Here is a 6,000-nt window from a genome sequence, read left to right on the forward strand (position 1 = left end):
GAGAGAGTGGGGAAGGGGAGAGAGAGGGGAAAGGGAGAGAGTGGGGAATGAGGGAGAGAGTGGGGAAGGGGAGAGAGAGGGGAAGGGGAGAGAGTGGGGATGGGGAGAGAGAGGGGAAGGGGAGAGAGTGGGGAAGTGAGAAAGTGGGGAAGGGGAGAGAGTGGGGAAGGGGAGAGAGTGGGGAAGGGGAGAGAGTGGGGAAGGGGAGAGGGAAAGGAGTGATAAAGAGAAACGGGGAAAGCGAGAGAGAGTAAAAAGAGGCAGAATGTGTCGTGACGGGGAAAGGGAAAGGAGAATCTTCTGTTCAAGTTTCGGTCTCGGAGCTGTTTAATATTCATAATTAAACCCCTTGTTAATTGACAGTGTATTTAAATACTAAACTAATTTTGACAAAGCCCCAGAGAGACTTGATCTCACGACCCATGGTTGACAAGACCAGTGCTCTAACCTCTGAGCTATGGAGCTACCTGCTCTGTGAAAGATAGAGGAAGGAGCAGGAAAGAGACAGGAAGGGAAAAGAGAGAGCGTTGAATGAGTGAGAGGCAGGGGGAAGGGGAGAGGGAGGGGAAGGAGTGAGAGAGAGGCGAAGGGGAGACAGAGGGGGAGAGGAAAGAGGGAGGAAGGGGAGAGAGTGTGTGGAATAGAGGGAGAGAGTGGATGGAGTGAGAGAGGCAAGGAGAGAGGGGAAAGGAGTGGTTAGCGGACAGAGGGGTTGGGGAGAGAAGTAAGATAGATGCGGAAGGAGAGAGAGGGGAAGGAGTGGGTAGCGAATAAAAGTAGAGAGGGAAGGGGAGAGCAAGAGAGGGGAAGGGGTGAGAGAGGGTGAGGCGAGGGATGGGGACGGGGGGGAGAGGGGAATGCGTCAGAGACGGGGAAAGCGAGATAGTTGGAAAGGGAGAGAGGAGGAAAATGATGCAGAGGAGGAAAATGATGTCGAACAGGTCGTGATAGAGAGATTTGGAAGGGTAGAGCGTGTAAGAGAGACGACATGCCTGTTATTCCAGGGTCAGTCTCAGAGATGTTTGATATTTATAATTAAAGCCGCTGTTAATTGACTGTGAATTTAAATACTGACACTAATTTTGAGTCGACCCCAGTGAGGTTTGAACACACGACTCCGGGTTGACAAGACCAGTGCTCTAACCCCTGAGCTATGAAGCCACCTGCGTTGGGAAAGACGGGAAGGAGCAGGAAAGAGAGTGGAAGGGAAAAGAGAGAGTGGAAGGAGTGAGAGAGAGGGGGGAGGCGAGAGAGAGGGAGGGGAAAGGGAGAGAGAGAGGGAGAGGAGAGAGTGGGAGGGGAAGGGGATGGGGAGACAGTGAGGAAGAGAGAGGGTCAGGGGAGAGAGTGGAGAAGGGGAGAGAGTGGGGAAGGGGAGAGAGAGGGGAAGGGGCAAGAGTGGGGAAGGGGAGAGAGAGGGGAAGGGGCGAGAGTGGGGAAGGGGAGAGAGAGGGGAAGGGGAGAGAGTGGGGAAGGGGAGAGAGAGGGGAAAGGGAGAGAGTGGGGATGGGGAGAGAGAGGGGAAGTGGAGAGAGTGGGGAAGGGAGAGAGTGGGCAAGGGGAGAGGGAAATGAGTGATAAAGAGAAATGGGGAAAGCGAGAGAGAGTAAAAAGAGGCAGAATGTGTAGTGACGGGGAAAGGGAAAGGAGAATCTTCTGTTCAAGGTTCGGTCTCGGAGCTGTTTAATATTCATAATTAAACCCCTTGTTAATTGACAGTGTATTTAAATACTAAACTAATTTTGACAAAGCCCCAGAGAGATTTGATCTCACGACCCATGGTTGACAAGACCAGTGCTCTAACCCCTGAGCTATGGAGCCACCTGCGCTGGGAAAGACGGGAAGGAGCAGGAAAGAGAGTGGAAGGGAAAAGAGAGAGTGGAAGGAGTGAGAGAGAGGGGGAAGGTGAGACAGGGGGGAAGAGAGAGGGGAAGGGGAGAGACAGAGGGAGAGAGGAAAGAGGGAGGAAGGGGAGAGAGTGTGTGGAAGGGAGGGAGAGAGTGGATGGAGTGAGAGAGGCAAGGAGAGAGGGGGAAGGAGAGGTTAGTGGACAGACGGGTTGGGGAGAGAAGTAAGATCGACGAGGAAGGAGAGAGAGGGGAAGGAGTGGGGAGCGAATGAAAGTAGAGAGGGAAGGGGAGAGCAAGAGAGGGGAAGGGGTGAGAGAGGGTGAGGCGAGGGATGGGGACGGGGGGAGAGGGGAATGAGTCAGAGACGGGGAAAGCGAGATAGTTGGAAAGGGAGAGAGGAGGAAAATGATGTAGAGGAGGAAAATGATGTAGAACAGGTCGTGATGGGGAAGGGATAGAGAGTTTTGGAAGGGGAGAGCGTGTCAGAGAGACGACATGCATGTTGTTCCAGGGTCGGTCTCAGAGATGTTTAATATTTATAATTAAAGCCCCTATTAATTGACTGTGAATTTAAACACTGACACTAATTTTGAGTAGACCCCAGTGAGGTTTGAACCCACGACTCCTGGTTAACAAGACCAGTGCTCTAACCCCTGAGCTACGGAGCCACCTGCGCTGGAAAAGACGGGAAGGAGCAGGAAAGAGAGTGGAAGGGAAAAGAGAGAGTGGAAGGAGTGAGAGAGAGGGGGAAGGCGAGAGAGAGGGAGGGGAAAGTGAGAGAGTGGGGAAGAGAGGGAGGTGGGGCAAGTGAGGGAGGGGATGGAGAGAGGGAGAGTGTGGAAGGGGCGAGAGAGGGGAAGGGAAGAGAGTGGGGAAGGAGTGGGGGAGAGAGAGAGGGAGAGGAGAGAGTGGGAGGGGAAGGGGATGGGGAGACAGTGAGGAAGAGAGAGGGTCAGGGCAGAGAGTGGGGAAGGGGAGAGAGTGGGGAAGGGGAGAGAGAGGGGAAGGGGCGAGAGTGGGGAAGGGGAGAGAGAGGGGAAGGGGCGAGAGTGGGGAAGGGGAGAGAGAGGGGAAGGGGAGAGAGTGGGGAATGAGGGAGAGAATGGGGAAGGGGAGAGTGAGGGGAAGGGGCGAGATTGGGGAAGGGGAGAGAGAGGGGAAAGGGAGAGAGTGGGGAATGAGGGAGAGAGTGGGTAAGGGGAGAGAGAGGGGAAGGGGAGAGAGTGTGGATGGGGAGAAAGAGGGGAAGTGGAGAGAGTGGGGAGGGGAGAGAGTGGGGAATGGGAGAGAGTGGGGAAGGGGAGAGAGTGGGGAAGGGGAGAGGGGAATGAGTGATAAAGAGAAACGGGGAAAGCGAGAGAGAGTAAAAAGAGGCAGAATGTGTACTGACGGGGAAAGGGAAAGGAGAATCTTCTGTTCAAGTTTCGGTCTCGGAGCTGTTTAATATTCATAATTAAAACCCTTGTTAATTGACAGTGTATTTAAATACTAAACTAATTTTGACAAAGCCCCAGAGAGATTTGACCTCACGACCACTGGTTGATAAGACCAGTGCTCTAACTCCTGAGCTATGGAGCTACTTGCTCTGTGAAAGATAGAGGAAGGAGCAGGAAAGAGACAGGAAGGGAAAAGAGAGAGTTGAATGAGTGAGAGGGAGGGGGAAGGGGAGAGGGAGGGGAAGGAGTGAGAGAGAGGGGAAGGGGAGACAAGGGGGAAGAGAGAGGGGAAGGGGAGAGACAGAGGGGGAGAGGAAAGAGGGAGGAAGGGGAGAGAGTGTGTGGAAGGGAGGGAGAGAGTGGATGGAGTGAGAGAGGCAAGGAGAGAGGGGGAAGGAGTGGTTAGCGGACAGAGGGGTTGGGGAGAGAAGTAAGATAGATGAGGAAGGAGAGAGAGGGGAAGGAGTGGGGAGCGAATGAAAGTAGAGAGGGAAGGAGAGAGCAAGAGAGAGGAAGGGGTGAGAGAGGGTGAGGCGAGGGATGGGGACGGGGGGAGAGGGGAATGAGTCAGAGACGGGGAAAGCGAGATAGTTGGAAAGGGAGAGTGGAGAAAAATGATGTAGAGGAGGAAAATGATGTAGAACAGGTCGTGATGGGGAAGGGATAGAGAGATTCGGAAGGGGAGAGCGTGTAAGAGAGACGACATGCCTGTTGTTCCAGGGTCGGTCTCAGAGATGTTTAATATTTATTATTAAAGCCCCTGTTAATTGACTGTGAATTTAAATACTGACACTAATTTTGAGTAGACCCCAGTGAGGTTTGAACCCACGACTCCTGGTTTACAAGACCAGTGCTCTGACCCCTGAGCTATTGAGCCACCCGCCCTAGGAAAGACAGGGGAAGGAGCAGGAAAGAGAGTGGAAGGGAAAAGAGAGAGTGGAAGGAGTGAGAGAGAGGGGGAAGGCGAGAGAGAGGGAGGGGGAAGGGAGAGAGTGGGGAAGAGAGGGAGGTGGGGCAAGTGAGGAGGGGATGGAGAGAGGGAGAGTGTGGAAGGGGCGAGAGAGGGGAAGGGAAGAGAGTGGGGAAGGAGTGGGAGAGAGAGAGGGAGAGGAGAGAGTGGGAGGGGAAGGGGATGGGGAGACAGTGAGGAAGAGAGAGGGTCAGGGGAGAGAGTGGGGAAGGGGAGAGAGTGGGGAAGGGGAGAGAGAGGGGAAGGGGCGAGAGTGGTGAAGGGGAGAGAGAGGGGAAGGGGCGAGAGTGGGGAATGAGGGAGCGAGTGGGGAAGGGGAGAGAGAGGGGAAGGGGCGAGAGTGGGGAAGGGGAGAGAGAGGGGAAGGGGAGAGAGTGGGGAATGGGAGAGAGAGGGGAAAGGGAGAGAGTGGGGAATGAGGGAGAGAATGGGGAAGGGGAGAGAGTGGGGATGGGGAGAGAGAGGGGAAGGGGAGAGAGTGGGGAAGGGAGAGAATGGGGAAGGGGAGAGAGTGAGGAAGGGGAGAGGGGAATGAGTGATAAAGAGAAACGGGGAAAGCGAGAGAGCGGGAAAGAGTAAAAAGAGGCAGAATGTGTAGTGATGGGGAAAGGGAAAGGCGAATCTTCTGTTCAAGGTTCGGTCTCGGAGCTGTTTAATATTCATAATTAAAGCCCCTGTTAATTGATAGTGTATTTAAATACTGACACTAATTTTGAGTCGGCCCCAGTGAGATTTGAACCCACGACTCCTGGTTTACAAAACCAGTGCTCTGACCCCCTGAGCTATGGAGCCACCAGCCCTGGTAAAGACAGGAAAAGGAGCAGGAAAGAGAGTGGAAGGGAAAAGAGAGAGTGTAATGATTGAGAGAGAGGGGGAAGGCGAGAGAGAGGGAGGGAAAAGGGAGAGAGTGGGGAAGAGAGGGAGGTGGGGCAAGTGAGGGTGGAGATGGAGAGAGGGAGAGTGTGGAATGGGCGAGAGAGGGGAAGGGAAGAGAGTGGGGAAGGAGTGGGAGAGAGAGAGGGAGAGGAGAGAGTGGGAGGGGAAGGGGATGGGGAGACAGTGAGGAAGAGAGAGGGTCAGGGCAGAGAGTGGGGAAGGGGAGAGAGTGGGGAAGGGGAGAGAGAGGGGAAGGGGCGAGAGTGGGGAAGGGGAGAGAGAGGGGAAGGGGAGAGAGAGGGGAAAGGGAGAGAGTGGGGAAGGGGAGAGAGAGGGGAAGGGGAGAGAGAGGGGAAAGGGAGAGAGTGGGTAAGGGGAGAGAGAGGGGAAGTGGAGAGAGTGGGGAAGGGAGAGAGTGGGGAAGGGGAGAGAGTGGGGAAGGGGAGAGAGTAGGGAAGGGGAGAGGGGAATGAGTGATAAAGAGAAACGGGGAAAGCGAGAGAGAGTAAAAAGAGGCAGAATGTGTAGTGCGGGGAAAGGGAAAGGAGAATCTTCTGTTCAAGGTTCGGTCTCGGAGCTGTTTAATATTCATAATTAAACCCCTTGTTAATTGACAGTGTATTTAAATACTAAACTAATTTTGACAAAACCCCAGAGAGATTTGATCTCACGACCCATGGTTGATAAGACCAGTGCTCTAACCCCTGAGCTATGGAGCTACCCGCTCTGTGAAAGATAGAGGAAGGAGCAGGAAAGAGACAGGAAGGGAAAAGAGAGAGTTGAATGAGTGAGAGGGAGGGGAAGGAGTGAGAGAGAGGGGGAAGGGGAGACAGGGGGGAAAGAGAGAGGGGAAGGGGAGAGACAGTGG

General features: G+C 54.1%; 3 non-coding genes across 3 annotated transcripts; all 3 read right to left on the bottom strand.

Annotated features, from left to right (window-relative positions):
- Positions 1-2,445: 2,445 nt before the first annotated feature.
- On the bottom strand, positions 2,446-2,518 carry trnat-ugu (transfer RNA threonine (anticodon UGU)). The gene has a single exon. It is a non-coding gene; the product is annotated as a tRNA-Thr (tRNA).
- Positions 2,519-4,090: 1,572 nt separating this feature from the next.
- On the bottom strand, positions 4,091-4,163 carry trnat-ugu (transfer RNA threonine (anticodon UGU)). Its single transcript has one exon. It is a non-coding gene; the product is annotated as a tRNA-Thr (tRNA).
- Positions 4,164-4,974: 811 nt separating this feature from the next.
- trnat-ugu (transfer RNA threonine (anticodon UGU)) lies at positions 4,975-5,048 on the bottom strand. Its single transcript has one exon. It is a non-coding gene; the product is annotated as a tRNA-Thr (tRNA).
- Between the last annotated feature and the right edge of the window lie 952 nt (positions 5,049-6,000).

This window comes from Pristiophorus japonicus, unplaced genomic scaffold (assembly GCF_044704955.1).
Source record: "Pristiophorus japonicus isolate sPriJap1 unplaced genomic scaffold, sPriJap1.hap1 HAP1_SCAFFOLD_468, whole genome shotgun sequence".
NCBI lineage: Eukaryota > Metazoa > Chordata > Chondrichthyes > Pristiophoridae > Pristiophorus > Pristiophorus japonicus.